At 42.8% G+C, this 18,538-nt stretch overlaps 1 protein-coding gene across 1 annotated transcript in view; it reads right to left on the bottom strand.

Moving 5' to 3' along the window:
• The window catches only part of ncanb (neurocan b), a 134,265-nt gene extending 117,898 nt beyond the window's left edge, over positions 1 to 16,367 (bottom strand). Inside the window, exon 1 of the mRNA XM_034147910.1 lies at positions 16,080 to 16,367. The gene's annotated coding sequence lies outside the window, so the exon portion shown is untranslated. The remainder of the gene's footprint in view (positions 1 to 16,079) is intronic.
• Positions 16,368 to 18,538: the final 2,171 nt, after the last annotated feature.

Below are 18,538 nucleotides of genomic sequence, written 5' to 3'. Positions count from 1 at the left end.
GAGTCAACAGTGTGTTTTCCCAACAAAACTTCACACCATATGACAAACATACACACACTCAGATAGAAGTGCACATCTGCTGGGTTCCTCAGTTATAACAATTAAAACCAAACAAATAAAAAAGAAACCTGGCTGTGTATATTGTAAATTATAGTCACTCATTTTTAATTCAGCCTTATTACAAGCCACCATTCATACAAAAATGAAGCTTGTTCTTCTAATCGTGTTTGATAGAAGCTTAATGGACCCGATTGTTGTTGAACAGTATTGTTGTTGGAGTGTAAAGCTATTAGCCTGTCATACATCAAGCCCTCAGTGTCATGTGTAATGGCTAAGTGTTTTGAACCAACTGGCTCATGGCGGCATGAATCTTCCTGAAGGCTGGTGATTATTAATGACAGTGGCAGCGCGGAGCAACCACCTTCAATCACACTGCAGGTAAATCCTGGAAGAAACACGGAGGCAGAGAAGGGCCCTTTAATTCCTTTTTGGCCGGGAATTAATCAGCCACGTTTCAAATTTCTCACACCACCGATGTTAATGCCTTTCCTGTGTGATACTCTAAATAAGAGATTAGACGGCACATATGCACACGCACACGCACACACACCATTGAACTGATGATAAACGAGGACGCAGCCGCTCATTTGAATATCAGAGAGAAAGAGTGCTAGCGTGCCAACATAACCTCCTCCAGCCTGTACAGTAATTACTCTGGAACACAAGAGGAACACACGCTTTATGTAGCATCAGAGGAGGCAGGTTTGAAGATAAATAGAGCTGAAAGGTGAAGTAGCTCTAGGAGCATTGTGACGGAAAGACAGGTAGGAGAGCAGAACACAGAAGCAAGGAAGAGAGGATGGAAAGTTGACAAAAGAAGGAACAGAAGAAAAGTTAACAACATTGGGGCTGATTTAGAGGAGAGCCAGTGAGCTCAAAACATCACCATCTTTCTCTTCACCCAATTGTACACAATAGCCGTAGTTGAAAAGCCGCCATTTCTCTGGATGACGCTCTACAGATTGGGTAGTTTAGGTATCTGTAAAAATGTACAGAAATGTCTCTCTTTCATAATCATGTTTCTGGCTTTATTTGTTTTATTCTTTATTCCTGCCTTCTAGTGTACATCTCTTGTGAAGTATTTAAAGGGTTAGTGTACTGTCTGTCCAGTTTGCATCACTCAACATCCCCTTTGAATAAGTAAACAACAAAATAGGTTGTGTGTTGTTGCCTTCAAATATGTATCTGTATTTGGGGTTGCCATTCAGACGCTGTATGCCGCACTATCCACCTCCTCCTTTTGGGGTGCCGAAGCTTTACTATGCTACTTGTCCCTTTGCTTGGAAAATCAATCAATTGGCTGACCATAGGTGGTAACTTGTCAAGAATGTCAAAAAAGGTGATGTGAAGAATGTGAACAAACTGCAAAGATATGGTTTTCTGGTGAGAACAGTCTTTGTTCATAATAAATCATACTGTAAAGACATTTGGCATCCTGTGTCTCTCTACAGAAAGCTTTTAAAAGAGGATCTTTCAAGTATGCCATTTGTTTTACAAAGACTTTTCTTCCAATCCAGGCTGTTTACTTGAAATTGGACCTACAGAAATAATATGACAAACTATATTGATGATTGTATGAGTGAAACAAAAATGCATTTCCATCAGCATCATTGTGAAATTATTTGCAGATTACAATACCCATTACCTCCCATCATGACACGTTATATACGGTTATTAATTGTATGTGGATCTACTAGTTTCTGCTTTTTTTTTCTCTTTACCTTCCTATTTCCACATTTCACTCCTTTTCTCTCTCCTCAACCCGTCTTTATCTCTCTCTCTCCTATTTCCGGCCAATCCCCAGCTCTCTGTGGGAGCACTGATGAGAGTCTTTGCAGACGTAGAGCCAGTGAAGGTCTCACTCCAGGGGCCAGCCATCACACACACACACACACACACACACACACACACACACACACACACACACACACACACACACACACACACACACACACACACACACACACACACACACACACACACACACACACACACACACACACACACACACACACACACACACACACACACACACACACACACACACACACACACACACACACACACACACACACACACACACACACACACACACACACACACACACACACACACACACACACACACACACACACACACACACACACACACACACACACACTATAGTGAGAATGGACTGTATGATAAACACATCTAACCGTCTTACAGTAGTCTTACTTTTAGCTTATCAATAATAAATTGAACAGTTTTAGGCTGAAGCCCCACGAGGACGAAACGGGTTGTATCCACATAGTTTCTCTTGCGTATAGCCCTTTCATTCACACAAGGCCGTAACAAAACGATAGAAACGGACCCCGCAAACGATAACGGGTCCCAAGGTGGATAGATCTGCAAACGGAGCGCTCTGGGGGGTCAAACGGCTCCTCTCTACGATCATTTTCTGATAACGATGAAATAGCCCCGCCTCCCTCTCCCCCTGTCTCCCTCTCCCCCCGTCTCCCTCTCCCCACGTCTCCCTCTCCCCACGTCTCCTGCTCAGATATCAGCTGCTGGGCTGTAAACTTTAACGGACATGTTGACCGGCGAAAAAAAATGTTAACGGAAACTCTGCCACACGGTTCCGTCGTCCCTTGGAAGAGGCGGAGAGGTGGGTGTTTTTCATCTGCTGGTGGACTAACCGGAGAGATATACAGCAGGAGAACACGCCGTCCACCGCGGAGAATAAACAGAAGGGCAACCATGGCAACCATGCTCCGGGGTCTTCTTCGCTGCTTTTGGTGGAGGAAGTTACAGCGCCACGTACAGGCTCGGCATATGTACTGCAGCTTTTCCAGCGGTTGGAGCTAAACGGAGCTGTCTCGTGTGAACAGACACTTTCCGGTGTCTATTGCGTGTGGACGGAAGCCTTTTTTGCGATTGCGTTTGCGTTTTACCGTATGCGTCCTCGTGGGGCCGCAGCCTTAAACAAGAGTTGATAGCTTTCTGCCTCCCTCCTCTCTCCCTGCTGCTCACTCTTCTCTTTGCGACTCTGCAGGTGACAGCTCTCGCTTCCAACTCAACACTTAATGACTAAATTGGAGCGATTAATTACCCTGATCGGTGATGTTAACCTCCACCTCTGCCACCTGGTCTCTTGCCGATGCAAACAAAGCTGCTGATGAATACCGTAGCCTTGCCCCTGCTTGCCATTTATTCTTAAAACAGCAGCAGTGTTAAAAGGCACTGTTTACCCTAACATAATGACAACTACTTTGAATAACACAAATGGGAAGACATAATGTAAACAAAGGGAGGAAGTTCAGATTAGCCTTGAGTAAGAGATAAAACAGAGAGATATGCATGATTGAATAGATGTGGATCAAACTTGAATTTTACAGGCTACAATAACCTCTCCTCGTCTCTCCTCTCCACTGACCTCACTCCTGGCTCATCGCCCTTCATCTCGCATGCACCTGCAGCACTTTGTCAGGCTGCTTTGGCTAATTACACATCTCATCACAACCACATACAGCCAGAGGCTCTCAGCAGTCCTCATGCATTACTACTGTAGTGGGACTTTACAGGCACGATCTGAGTCTGACGGAGGAGTCACGCGTCGAATAAGAGGTCCCAGTGCAACAACTGAGGCAAATTACAGACATGGACTGTAATTACCTCCAGGAAAAACAACCCACTTCTCATATTTCACAGCCAATGATGGGTTTAATATCGGGATGATATTTGTGAATGTTTATCAGTGCAGCCTGCTCTCTCCATCGGCTCATACCTGGTAACCTACTGTTGCCCATCAAGCGCTGATGGATGCTGTCCTGTCAGCGCAGCCAACTGTTCAAGCAATGGCTGCCTCTCTTCCCTCCATGCCCTCTCTCTCCCCAGATGCAGCACTGGCAGCCCAGGGACACATTTTGATTTTACGAGCTGCTTCGCACATGTTGAATTGATTTTTGTTAGGCTGACGTTGTAAAATATCTACTTTGGACTGGTTAAACATCTTGAAAAGACCAAACAGCAAGTTTAACACCCTTTGAATTTGCATTTAAGGCACGTTCTCTCTTTTCTTTCCTCTGCTTTGACTGTTCTGACCCAACAGTTGGTGGATAAATGAATTGGCTGGAAGAAAAGAGGATCTCAAAGGCAAAGCCCAAAGGAGTGAAGGATGCATTGACGAAAATAATCACAGACACATATTTTTCAGCCTGTGGTGTGGGTAATGTGTTCCTGATAGCAGTTCAATCTCAGTCTGCAGACTCTCGACGCATAATAAGTAACATCTAACAGAAAGAGGCAGGAAGCAGTTTGGAAAAATATCAAAGTGTCACAAAGTTGAGAGACACAAATTAAAGTAGGTGACAATAATTGCTATGTCAACAAGACTGTGCGATTTATTAAAAAGGTAATTCAACATTTTGGCAAATACACTTTTTTAGCTTGTATTTCTGAGTCAGATGAGGAAGTTGATGTTGTATCCATCCATTAAATACAAAAAAATAACTTTATACTGTCTATTCAAGGAGCAGAGAGAGCATTCCTTTTATTACAAATCTTGTTTCTATTCCTAATTTCACCTGCTTTCCAGTTCATGCCAACTCAAAACCTGCTACTCCAAATATTCTGTGCGGCTCTCATCTCCCTGAATACAACTTGCGGGCAACTTATTTTTTCTTTCTTTCAAATTCTATCTAATTTTTAATATTAAAAAAGATGTTGCAGATATGGGTCGGTCATTTTGTTTCTGAGAATATGTTTCCCCCTAGCCACTGTGACAGCTACAAGACCCAATACCTGCTATCACCTGACAAGAGAGGAAGAGGAGGCACAGTTCCTGCATGTGGGGCAAGGGAAATACTACTCTCTGAGGAATACACACAGAGGGAAAATGGTGTGGCCGGTGGTGCGAAGTGTTCTGGTGCAGTGTGTCCGCACAAAATAATACAGCTAGATGTCTTGACACATGTGAGATGGCATCAGTGTGTTTGAAAGTGTGGGAGGAAAGACATGAGATTGGGAGTTATGGATATTTTTCCAGTGCTATTTTTACAACCCATTTTCACTGAGTTATTTATAAGAAATGAAAGCTTTTGTTTACAATGTCTTGTTACTGTTTTGTTGCAGACTCCCCACTGTGGTGTGAAAGAGACTTAAACGAAGAAACAAGAAGCATTAAGACAAAAGCTTGGAACACAAGTTTCCCATGTTAATGCTTAGAGCTCCTCATGTGCTCATTTTCTCCGTATGTTTTGTATAATTAGTGACAATGAACAAAAAAAGCCAGGCTGCTCCGATATAATGAGTCACAGGAGAAGGTAGCTGCACACCGAGGCTAAATCCAGACCAAGAGAGATTTAAATATTACCTGAGGAAATATCACAGCATCACAAAAGCCACAAAGCACTGAAGTGTGAACAGTCTTAAGAATTCTCTTAAAGGTCACCTATCATGCTATTTTTAGGCAATAGCATAGGTCTCAGATATATACAAATATATAAAAAACATGTCTATGAAGTGTTTTGCTCAAAATACCAAACAGATCACCCATTCTAGCCATGCCTCATATCCCTCTATTTCACTTCCTGTTTCAAAAGTGCTGATTTGGGGTATAAAGCTTTAAAAAAAAGCTTTAAAAAAGGAGGGGGCTGAGCTCATGCGGGACCCGGCAGCTACTGTCTAAACTAAATACTGCTGTGATGAAACGCCATATCATGGGTTATCAAGGATTATTTCTGAAACAGTATGGAGCTCAAAGGCTTTCTCTCTTGCCGGTTATACCACAAGGTGAGTTCCTTTTTATTTCCTGCTTCTTCACACACATGCTCTCCAGTACAGGTTAGCTCTGAGTGTTAGCGATGCTAATGTAAACACCGACCATATTACGTCCAAAACAGTCGGACATTGTTTCTGATAGCAACTTTCTGATAGGCCCGTGGGTCCACATTTCCGATATTACGTCATATCGGACGTAAATCTGGATCAGCTCCGTTGTACCCCCGTTTTTTAGAGATTTGGGTACGGAGGAAAAGAGAGAGGGTTTTATTTTCTGACGCTCCGTGAGTTCCCTGACACACCGGGGACACATCTTTATGTATAAAAGACATCAAAAAGTGCATTTTGCATGATAGGTCCCCTTAAACTACAACCTCATCAAAGAGGAGACCATGAACTCCATGAATGAATCCAAAATCATCGTATTTCAGCCTCTCAAGTTACGTAGTTCTTCTCATTAAGATGCCTCCTTTTTGAAGAAGAAAGCATCGGCAAAGTGATTTCAAGTCATCAAACAGTGTTTACAGAGAGGGGAAAAATAAACGCATGCCACACAGAGACTGAGCCGAGTGATGGGGGGGGGGGTGGTTAAGTAAATGATCAGCCAGAAGGTCTAATTGAAAGGAACGGAAGAGGGAGAGAACTATGGAGCTATGGATGAATGGATGAGTGGAGGGTTGATGTAGCATGGAGGAGTAAAAAAATACAAAACATCTGTTAACTGAGGGAGACCTGCAGACACAACAAAGAGATCTTTTGAATGACACAAAACAAAGAAGTGAGAAAGGTTAATTGTAGGTAGACGCAAGACCAGGCTAAGCCGTGAGTAGATTTCTCCAAAAGCCCAGTTGTTTTTGTAGTTTTGTATTTTCCTTATAAAAGTGTATGTGGAAATGCATTTGAAATCCAGAGTTATTGGAGACCTTTGTTGCATGTCATCCCTTTGTCAGATTTCCATATAAAGGCTTACATTGAAAACAAAAAACAAACAACCAAATCAGTGACAGATTCATAAAGTCTCTCACTAATGAGTATTTATCCCATTGCCATTGGTCTAAACTCCTCGGTTAACTGGAACAGATATATATAATACAATGGATAAACCTATAACACTGCAGCCACTTTGATTTTCCACTTTATTCTAATCTTTCACAGCAAACACACATTGTATGTTACTTCATTATTACTAAGTCAGACTATGCCACATAGCCTTTTAATGTCCATACAATAGATACTGAGCCATTTCACCCAAAACTAAAGTCAGGTTATTGTCAAAGTAATTCTGACTCATTTTCTTAGAAGTAAATGTTGAAATAGTTCACTGATAAACTGAAAATGTTGAACTGCTGGTGTTGATGCGTGTGCCATATTCAAGGCAACTCATACAATTACAGTCAGACTGACTGAGAAAGCCTTCTAAGGATTGAAAGAAAAGATTGTAATACTTAAGCTCGCTGATAGTCAGTTTCCTAAAGCAATTATGCAGCATATGCACTTTCAATTAATGTTAGTTCGGAATGTAATTATTTCACTGAAATTCTTTGCTTTTGATAACTCTTCTTTATAATGTGTACATCTTTGTTGAACCCTCCATACATGCACAAAGGTTTTAATTATCCATTACCGTTTTACAAAAAGAGGATAATTAGACGAAATATTCACCTGATGGATTACTCATCTCTTAGTGGACTTTCATCATCTAGAGCAGTGAAACTAGTGGCTGTTGGGATAGTTGGAATCCATCTACATACGTATAGACAGCTTTGGGAGATGTCTGGCACTAAGCTAAAGCATACATGATTGGTGGGTAATGGGCTGACACATTCAGAGCTGCTGGCCCTTTAAAGAGCTGAGGTTTGAGCCACATCAACAGAGCCCCCTTTCCCCAGCGAAGCCACCCTTGTTGACCTTCTGAAAGGTACCGCTCTGCCAAAGAAAAGCAAACACCTCATTTATCTTGCAGCCAATGCAAAGAGCAGATGCCACAGGAGGCCCGGGGTGCTGCTGGCAGTATGATCCGCGGATGTGACAAGATGAGCAGCCTGAGCTCCTGGCTTTAGGAAAAGACAAAAGCCACTTGGACATACACCGCTGCTGGATGGTACGCAGGTGGGCAGTGTAAATAAAGCTCAGCTCGGACATAAACACCAGCCTGGGCAGGGGACCAACAACACGGAGAGAACAGGAGCACATCCATCTTGAAACCGTAGTTTATAAATGAATCAAATCACAATCTTGAGAATTCATTTACATCGCTAATTTCAGTCTGCTTTTAAAAAAGCGCTAATAATCCTGAGCATCCTCTTCAACCGCAGCAGTGTAATCGAGGGAGAAAGAGCAGCCAATTAAGGTTGTTTGTAGTAATAAGAAACGACAAATGCGGTGATTGCTGCGCTGTGAGGGGATGGGCTGTCCTGTCTGAGATCCTGATTCAAAATAAACAGCGCAATCAAGGAGCGTGATTGCAGAATTGGCCTCTCTAAAGTGAAATGACCTTGATGCGTTCAGAGAGATGCATAGGAGGAGGAGGAGGAAGGAGACAGAAGAGGGAAGAAAGAATGGGTGCTGTTTTTTTTTATGACACATACACCAATTCATGACAGTGAAGAGAATCTTTAGCAATGATCTACTGTGAATCTCAAATGGCCACTTTAAATCCACTCCAAATGGCTCTCCTGCCACCTCAGCACTGAGTGCATTGAGTCTGCACCCAAACTCTGTACCCATAGGTTCTAAAGTAGCAAAGTGAAGGTGGGCGGTCTGAAGAAATGTTTTCCTAATAAATCACCAGGGAGCATTTAAAAACAGTGTGCATTGCGGCGGGGAGTATTTCTTTCTCCATTCCCTCTGAGAACACCTGAAGCACACACAGCTTGACTGCTAATGGCTCCGTGCTAAATCACATCACGCGCCGTGGAGCTGACACGCTATTTGGACCATCTAGCAATTCTTGTGTATAGTATAGTATAGTAAAACACACACCACACACACACACACACACACACACACACACACACACACACACACACACACACACACACACACACACACACACACACACACACACACACACACACACACACACACACACACACACACACACACACACACACACACACACACACACACACACACCACACACACACACACACACACCACACACACACACACACACACACACACACACACACACACACACACACACACACACACACACACACACACACACACACACACACACACGTGTAATAACACCCATTCCAAGGCTTCAGACAGCTTTGACCCTTTTGGAAAGGGAGGCAGCTAATGGCTGCACGCACATGCCTCCTCCACGGTGGTTTGACATGGAGGGAAGGGGAGAGGAGAGGAGATGACCTCGGCTTGGTGTGTTTCCCTCTGATCCCCCTTCTGTCAAAACAATAAAGGTCACGCTAAGACGAGGCCCAATTAGGGTCTGGTCTCAAACGCCTGAGGTGCCTGCAGTCCTGCAAGCCCTCAAAAGCCTTGTGTTTTTCTGTGTGTGTGTGTGTTTTATGAGTCATGCGGACAGTTTGTGCATGACACAATCACAAGTCATAAAGAAGAAGTAAGCATAGAAAGGCTTTGTACTACAATTACGCCTTGAAAAAGCTTTTTTCTGCTGCTCTTCAATTAAGCCGAATGGACACTGCTAGAATGGGCAGGTACAAACCGATAAGAATAGTCAGGGATAACCATCATTATCTATAATGAACGCAGTGCAGCTACAGTAACCCCCAACACTCTGACAGCAGTAGTCAGTGATCAACAGCTAAGCCAGTAGTCCAGTGCAGAGACTGATCTATCACAGACAGCAGTCCCCAATCAATCCCAGCTCAGAGCTGGACACTTGGGGATAGCAATGCTCGCAGACAAGGCTCTCTATCACACAAATACACAGACACAGACACAGACAGACACACACACACGCCAAGTCTAAGGCAACCACAGTCACTAGAGGTGCCCTGACAACAGTTCTTAGAGCAGTTGCCAAATGTATCAAAGAGGTACACCGGAGGGCACCAGCACCACACACCAAGGGTAATTATCAGGAGGGACAGAAAGACAGATAGACAGACAACCTCATTTATTGAAGCCAAGAGAATGGGGGCAGAGAAAGGACGCAAGGGGACGCAGTTCATCTCGTTATGAAGGGTCCAGGGAGCTGAACGTGGGATTAAGAAAGCACACATCAGTTTAATAGGAGACGTCTGCACTTTACATTGTATTACAAAACAAAATGAAAAACAGTCATGCAAAACAAAGACAGTTGACCGATATCATTCTTGACTCTTGATTGAGTGACTGCGGCAATGTCTCTTCGTTTTCTGCATTTTCCACAACTTCTTTCTGGTCTATTAATTTTGCGCCTTGACACTTAATTACAAAACAGAACTGGTAAACATCCCAACAATTCATTTTGAATTAGCCAGAGCAGAACGGAGAATCTACTCTAAACCACTGAGGGGAATGGTGTGGGGAGCTTCTGCCACAAAAGGGTAATTGTCTAACAGTCTGGTACATTCAAATCTGTAACCTCCATATTCAGTCGGGCTATTGGCTGACGGGGTGACTGACTTGGTTTTCTTGTGATTTGAAAAGCAAACAGTTGCTTATATTTCTTTGTTGACAAAACGCAGTGAAAGCAATTTGAATGGAAATTACACCTTAAAATGCAATGTCTTGTGAACAAAGCAAGATAAACTGGCAAAATAAATTCCCTTGCTACTAAAAGTTGTTGGTCCATTGATAAAGTCCTTGAGCAAAGTCTCCACCCGTTATTGCTCACACATACACACCTGCGCCCTAGTCTACTACCATCGACTTTAATGCCTCAGAGCTTTGAAGGCGGCACGCTTCACAGCTCCATGTAAAAACCACTTTGGCCAAGCATTGGCAATCTTATTACTGACTGCAAAATGACTAGCGACTCTACTGGCAAGACATCTGACCCGCTAAGAGTCTTACAAATTCCGTATTAAAATCAATTGGATGGTGTCCCTAAGGCTGTGCGGAGGAGATGAAGTGAAATTGCGATGTGAAATCAAAGAATTGGCAACAAAAGAACTGAGTAACACACAATACTTTCACTTCAGCCTATTAAAGAGTGGAGACGGATCCATAAGTACAGACAGTGCTTACTGTACATATGAAGACAGATCTCACGTTGGCTGTTTCACCCTCTCTATAAGCTTACTGGCTCAACCTCTTCAGCTCAGCACATCTTTGGATCTCTCTGGTCCACTCTCACAACACACATGTGCACACTCAAACACTCATTAACTCACACACAACCGCCCATAACTGCACAGGGTCAAACCCTTTGAAGGAGAATATTTGCTGATATCTGTCGGGTGGCTAGACCGGCATGGACCACAAAACCATAAAAGGCTGAGTTTCCACACAATTGACCCAATCCACTGAGGGCTGCAGGTTGACCAGTTGCTGATGCTTTCTTTGTCAAACTGTGTCTGTATCTCGGTCTGTGTCTCTTCAGTTTAAATCTCAAGAGATGGCTTTTTCACCAAAGCGCTTCACTCTTTGATGTTTTTAGACATCCATGGGCTAGATTCTTGGGATGGCAATGTTAAACTGGAACCAGTCTATCACTTTGGACTGGACTGAAATGTTTTAATAGCATTTAGATGGATTTCCATTCAAGTTTGTATTCACATTCTTGGTTCCCAGAGGATTAATCCCAATGTCTTTAGTGAACTCCTGATTTTCCTCCAGCGTAATACTTGGTTTTTCCGCGAAAACGACAACTATTGGATGTGTCTGCCTTATGAGTATGTTTGAAGCGGCAATATCATGAAAACAATATTGAGTGATGTGAAAACATCAAAAGGCAGTATTACCACAAAAATAAAAACCTTTAATAAACAAGGGATTCACAGCAATGCGCCTACAGGGAGACAGGATTAAAGAGACCTGTTTTTTCTGGTTTGTATATGGAATAAAAAGCAGAGGTGATTTTTTTCCTATCAACAAAACACACCAACAACAAACCTTTTGAAGCCACAATATTTTACAGAAATTATGCACTGAGGCATTTTGCGCTTAATGCTCTTTTGGCATTCAGTATTTGTTTGAATAACACAAAGGAGGGAAAGTCACATTATGTGTTACTTTGTGTGACCAAAATGATTAACCAATATCAACAGCAACAGAAGTCAAATACTGCACTCACTCAGTGCTCAAACCCTGTACACAAACAAAGTCATCACACAAAATATAAAGTGCATGGATAAGCCCAACCTGGGTGCAAGGGTTCTGAAGGAAATTCATTATACAACTTTTATATTCTCTCCCATAAATCCATGTGATTGGTTTCTGCAACCCCAGAGCTAGATCTCTGATTAGCGAGGAGAGCTTTATAAGTATCACACTGGTGCCTCGGCTTCATGAAAAGCCCTGCTGAGTTGAATCCAAGCAGGCGGAGTGAGGTAGAGGAAGACAGACAGAAATCACTCTCAGTAACAATGGCTTACCTTTCTCTTCTTCTATCCACTTGTGTAGCTCCAGCTCCTATTTTTCTTAGATTCCGGGGATTCCTTTGTACCATAATAAATACAAATTGAACACAAAATGTGCTTCTCCTTTGGGAAATGCGACACACTAGACTGGAAAACATTGGCCATCTGTAGGCTTCTCAAGCACTCCCTGTATCCAGTTCATCAGAATGTGACAGAGAGAGCCTGTACAACAATGATGCCAACATTAGATACTTGATATCCATGAGGGATGCATCTTTGAGTACCTCACTGTGTGTGAGGATGTGCCCTGTTGAGTTTTTGTTCACGAGATATGAAAAAACAACGAGGTAAAAATCAGGCGAATGCTTTAAGAGCTGTTTTTTTCATGAGGATCAACTCTAGCATAGGAAAACACAGGCATAATGTTGAAACAAACAGATTTCTAGTGTTTGCTTCTACGTCATGGTGATTTAAGAGGTGGATAAATGAGACGCAACCCAATTCAGATGTACTGACAAGCCACCTGATTTGAACAAAGGAAGGAAGCATCGCACCCAACCAGAGAGACAATGGAAAGGCCAGGACAGGAAAGGTAACTGAAAGAAAATCCACCCTTAACACCCACTCCTCCAATCACTGGAAAATACTCAACTATGCCCCTGTCATTAATTCAGCAGACAAAAACTGTTACCAGATGTCGTTATTTATTTATAGTATTTAATAGGGGAAAATGCTTCCTTTGAATAATACATTTTGTGGGAGAGGGGTGTAGATCTGGGTTTGGGCAAGACAGGGGGGGTCATTGATGAATATTCAAGAGGTGCGTCTGGAGGGACTGTGGTAAACTACCTTTTTCTCTGCCTCTGTGCCTCCTGGGCTTTGTCTGCTCTGCCACTGGCCCAGCTGTGCTGCTCATTTGCTTGGCTCTGGGAGCGGTGGCTAGTTCAATATGGCAAATGCCAGACTATTATATTATTAGCCAAGGCAAAGCTAACCGCGGCTCATTTAGGATCGGCTCCATCTGCTCGCCAGTGTCAGGACGCAGAGCTGTCGATCAAGCAGATTGACGTCCTTTGGTGAGCAAAGGGGCAGCCTTCATTAAGCCGAGGAAAAAGACCCTGAGAATGGGAGAATGGAGATGCCAAGTGAAACGCTGCCTAAAAGATGAAATATGGGCTGACAGGATCCGTGGACCTACCAAAAGTTGAAAGCACAGACTTTCTCGATCATTAATACAGACAGAATTGAAAGTGTGTGTAGGATGCTGTGAGTGTTTTCACTGCTTAATTGGATCAGGGTTATCTGCGTCTGTAAATTAGTCTCTCTGCAGGAATCTTCAGAATCCCTCCCAGTCTTTCCATCACTACAGCCAAAATAACTTCATCCATTTGTAACATATAAAGTGAGAAGACGGCACTGAACTCCCAGTTAAATCGCAAAAACAGAAATGTTTCTTTTCTACTTTAGAATTAGGAGTATTAAAGCCATTAGCCAAAAAGCAGCCACGACTCATAGCAGAAGCTTCCAACAATGGGATTTGTAGCTGGAGGCCCTCACCAGTCAAACAGCATAACTGGAGCCCAGAGATCCTCTGTACTGATACGGTGCAGTTGCTTGGCTGCTCTCCCTTGTTTCATCTCAAGCCAGGGTGGCTTTGTCTGTTTTAGGCATAGCAGAAGTTTCATTGTAGGAATATTAATGTCTTACATTTGTGAAATATCCTATTCCTCATTCACTTGCCTGGACACTACTCAAGTGCAAAATTGAAATCTTGTCCATTCACGTCTTCCGCTACAAGTGTCTGCACTAAGCTGAGCGCAGCCAAGCAGAAAAGGCACATTATTGAAATATGTGACAACGCGTCCTTGTGCAAAGAGCAGATCATTCTGTAAAATTCTCCCTTTCCTTCTTTTATTTTTTCTCCTGAGATGTGATGACAGGTTTCTAATCTGCTGCTGGCCCTGACCAGTTGGAGTAGAGCCCCTGAGAAGCAGGGAACTTCTCTCTAAAAGGCATATTGTTCATCCATTGTAATGCCTCATCATCACACAGATTATGTGAAAATGGGGGTAGTGAAGTGGCAATACCACAGAAAGATATACCTCTTCTGAGAACAATGATGTTAACAGTAGAGACTGCGATTCGGTGCAAGAGTGATAAAGTCGGGCAGAGCGAGACGAGAGAAAGAAACAGACAGATGAGAGGGGAGAGACAGAAAGACAAACATAGAGACCTTGTACAATATGCATGAGAGTGCAAGAGGCAGAAAGAAGCGAAAGCCAGCAGAACAACTTAAAAACCAGTAAAATCTGAAGCCACATCCAATTAACTGAGCTTTATTTACCAACACAATTCAGGAGCAACAAAGGTGACCAGCAGCTATCTCTCACACATGCACACACACACGCACAAAATAAATACACATGGCTGCTCAACCAGTGAGGAGGCAACGTTTTATCCATAGTCATTAATGGGCAAAAATAAAGCTGGATGTTTTCTGATCTCTTCTGCAACAGAAGCTTCTGATCCATCAGCCAGCCTTTCTGCAAGTTCTGGTTCACTGTGCCAACACTAAGGTCAAATGGAGGATCACATGTGTGGGGCGATGGGAGGGATAAACTATCAGAGAACAGGAGTGTGGGATCAATTCCACCAAAGACAGTTTGTAGATATTAGAATGTGTGTGTTTCACCCATTTGTTCGCAAATACCAGACAAATACATAGAAGAAAAGGCTATCAGTGTGCACAAGAGGGAGCGGGAGAGACTAGTAACCATTGCAAAAACTGCTTGGTTGAATCTCTGCTTAATTTCCCAGGGGGTCATGAGCAACTCCGCTCCTACCCTACGCTGCCATCCTCTATTTGACAACATGCCATCGCTCGGAAATATGAAGACAAGCAGACGAAAGGCAAAGTCCAAAGTTGTTTTCTTTTCCCCTCTCCCCAAAATCAATCATTGCAATGGCCTGACCTCCTCCACATTAATCAAGTAGCCTAGAGATGCTAGTTCCCTTAAACAAAAATAATGGAGGGACCCATTTAAGTGTTAGTGCCATCCAAGATAAAGCTTGGGTTGCCCTCTCTGGTTCACTGACAGCCCTGCGCTGCCTATCGACTCTCAGCCAAGCCAACAGCTCCCTCTGTCCCTATCTGCCTCACCTGAAGGCTTACAGCAGGAAGACAGGGGTTTGCTACAACAGGATGGTCATACAAGTCTGGACCCTACAGTGACCTTGTTAGACTACAACGTTTTTGTTTTTTTAGATGCTCATCATAACTGGCTTCCCAACAAAGAAGAAAAGAGGGAATCGTGCTTCAACCTGCTATATGTATTGCTTGTTAAAGGTTGCAGCATAACTGGACAGTCATTGTTATTTACATAACAAAATGATATATTGGGGAAAAAAGATGAAAAAAAAGTGTCTTCCATCAAATCTAATATATTAAATTGAATGTCCAACATGGCAAAACGGTAAATCTCTCTGAAAACGAGCCTCATACGAAATATAAAGTGATTACAGGAATAAATGACCCATACTCTTAAGCTACACACTCGAGTCTCTAAAGTGCACTTGTAATTCTGATAATAGCCATGGGCTATATCTTTGTCTTAGTATTCACAAGCTCATTTCCAATTCATCAACATAAGCTGTTAACACCATATATTCCTTTGGTTTATGGGAGTTCCTCAACGCTCAATTGATTAAATATGCTAATTATGTCGTCAAAATGCCGAAAAGCAGCTTTTCAAAACTCGCCTTCACCTTTTTAGACGAGGTCCGGTCCACAGGAATGTAGAGCGATGCAGCAGCCTGACAGGAGCGTCGGTCTGATACGGTGCAGGTGCTATAGCGCCACAGATACGGAGAGCTGAACCATCCAACGACGCGTAAAAAGCACTTCAAGTGCGGCAGAAAACGAAGCAGATTCGCAAAACTGATCGGGTGTCACGGGGTCTCTTGTGCATGCAGGGTATGAATGTCTCGAACAGTGTCCGCGTTTCTTTCGGAGAGGAGCCGCGATGAGTGCAGAGCGCGAAGTGGTGCTCACCTCTCCAGCAGCTGAGCGCTACTGAACAAAAGAGTCCTCCGCAGGCTCTCTATTCAAATAGCAGGAGAGGGACGGAGGGGGGAAGGAGGACCGGAGGGAGGAGGAGGAGGAGGAGGAAGAGGAGGGTGCTTTTTAGGTTGACGTAAAGACCCGAAGTTCCTGCATCCGTCAAATCGCAAAACTTAATTAAAAAGCGCCTCTTATAACTACATGTATGCAGTCTATGTGAGGAGGACCCGCTGATGTGTCATTGTTTGTTCAGTGTGATAAATGATCTGATGCGGGACACAACACCCACAGAGACATTTGCCCGGATCCCTTGCTGTAATTTATGAGACATGAAAGGAGGGAGAGGGTTTGTTTGGACAGACATGATTTGGCATTTCAGCCACTGCAGGCACGATAATCCCGTTCTGCCTCTGTCCAAGCGCTGTAATTAACAACCTAGAATTACCTTGTTTGGCAGACCTGAGATTTACTTGCCATGGGCTAACATCGGCTTTCAAATTAGATTTACCTAATGCTGAAATTGCCAAGCTTTTAGCAGGCTTGAGCAGCAAACATACACTTTTTTAACCTGATAATTTGACTGACATGACTTGATTTGACCTTGTATGAATAGCCCAGAATGTGCATGGCAGATTACATAAAGATGATTATGGTCCTTAAAAAGTGCCCTTGCAGACATGGTGCCTACAGTCTTTTAAAAAAGCTTGCAAAAGTGGTGTTGGTATTTGTTCACATATAGGCAGTGTGAGCGGCCCACCGCTTTGTTGCATATAAAGAATAATGATCCCCCACGAGACTCCGAGCCCCTGGCAGATTAACGCTTTGTTCAGCAGAGTTGTATAATTTAAGCAAAGCATGGGCTGCTTTCATTATTTTTTTGTTGGTTTAACATTTCTTTCTTGATGCTATGAATGTATTTTTACAAGCATTGTTCTTTTTATAGCTTGAGATGAGATGTTGTAATGAAGGTTAGTGGAGTATAAAAAAAAGAGTGCATCGGTGCAGCCTCTAAACTAAAGACTCAAGGAGCTGTCTGTGGTGCTGAACCCGCTTAGTGTAGCAATATAAGTGTGCGTTCACATGGAAAACACGTGTACGCCCAGGGTGTACGCCCAGGGTATACTGTACCTCGAATAGATCATCGCCAGCTCACTCATAAATGTTGCATGGTGAAATGTCATCCATCATATTAGTTTCAAAAGGCTCTTTTTGACTATAAAAAGTCTTACCTACTGGGTAAAAAACAAAAGACACCAATTGCAAACAATGTCCTTTGGTATTTAAAAATAACATCTTCTTAAAGGTAGGGTAGGTAAGTTTGAGAAACCGGCTCGAGATCGCTAGAATTTGAAAATACACAACCGGAGAAAATCTGCCACTTCCTTATAGAGCCCCTCCTCCAACACACACGAACGCGCACATGACCAATGAGGGCACGAGATAAGTTTGTGCACAGATGGAAGGCTGACAGGCAGGTAGGCCATCCAGTTATTTTAGCCGGGCCGGCTAAAATGATTGGTCGTACTTTTTACAGTATTACGGCTTCCACAGATGACATTTTTTAATGGATCTTTTGTCAAAGCACTTGAGATATTCATTGCTATCGGGATGTTAAGAGCATTCCATGGAATATAACAAAAAGTGTATCTCGAGCCGGTTTCTCAAACTTACCTACCTTACCTTTAAGAGTCAACATGAAAAACACTTTGCATCAGTTTTCACTGTAGAACATTTTGTTCCAGTAACAAAAACACCTGACTATTTAGCATATATTATAGTAAGTAAAGCAAACACAGCACAAGTTACCCGCTCACATGGATTTATAAAATACCAAAAGTAAAACTGCACTGGTGAACTATGTGTGTAAGACAACAACATACTGTAACAACACTGTACTGTCTGTCCTAGGGTCTTTACATTTATTCTGGCATAAAAAGGTTTCCTATCTAGAACACAACTCAATGTATTATTCCCTATAAATAAACACCCAACCAGTGGAACATTTCCAGAAATGATACTAAAAACTGTAGCCTGAAAATGCACCATATAACCAGCAATAACACATTGAATTGACTGCATTTTCAATCTCACATATACAACAACATTAAAAGGACTTTTCTTGTCAATGAGTCTGTTAAACCAGCCTAAAGCTAATGGCTATGTA

This window comes from Trematomus bernacchii, unplaced genomic scaffold (assembly GCF_902827165.1).
Source record: "Trematomus bernacchii unplaced genomic scaffold, fTreBer1.1, whole genome shotgun sequence".
Lineage (NCBI taxonomy): Eukaryota > Metazoa > Chordata > Actinopteri > Perciformes > Nototheniidae > Trematomus > Trematomus bernacchii.
This window is presented reverse-complemented; position numbering and strand designations above follow the sequence as displayed.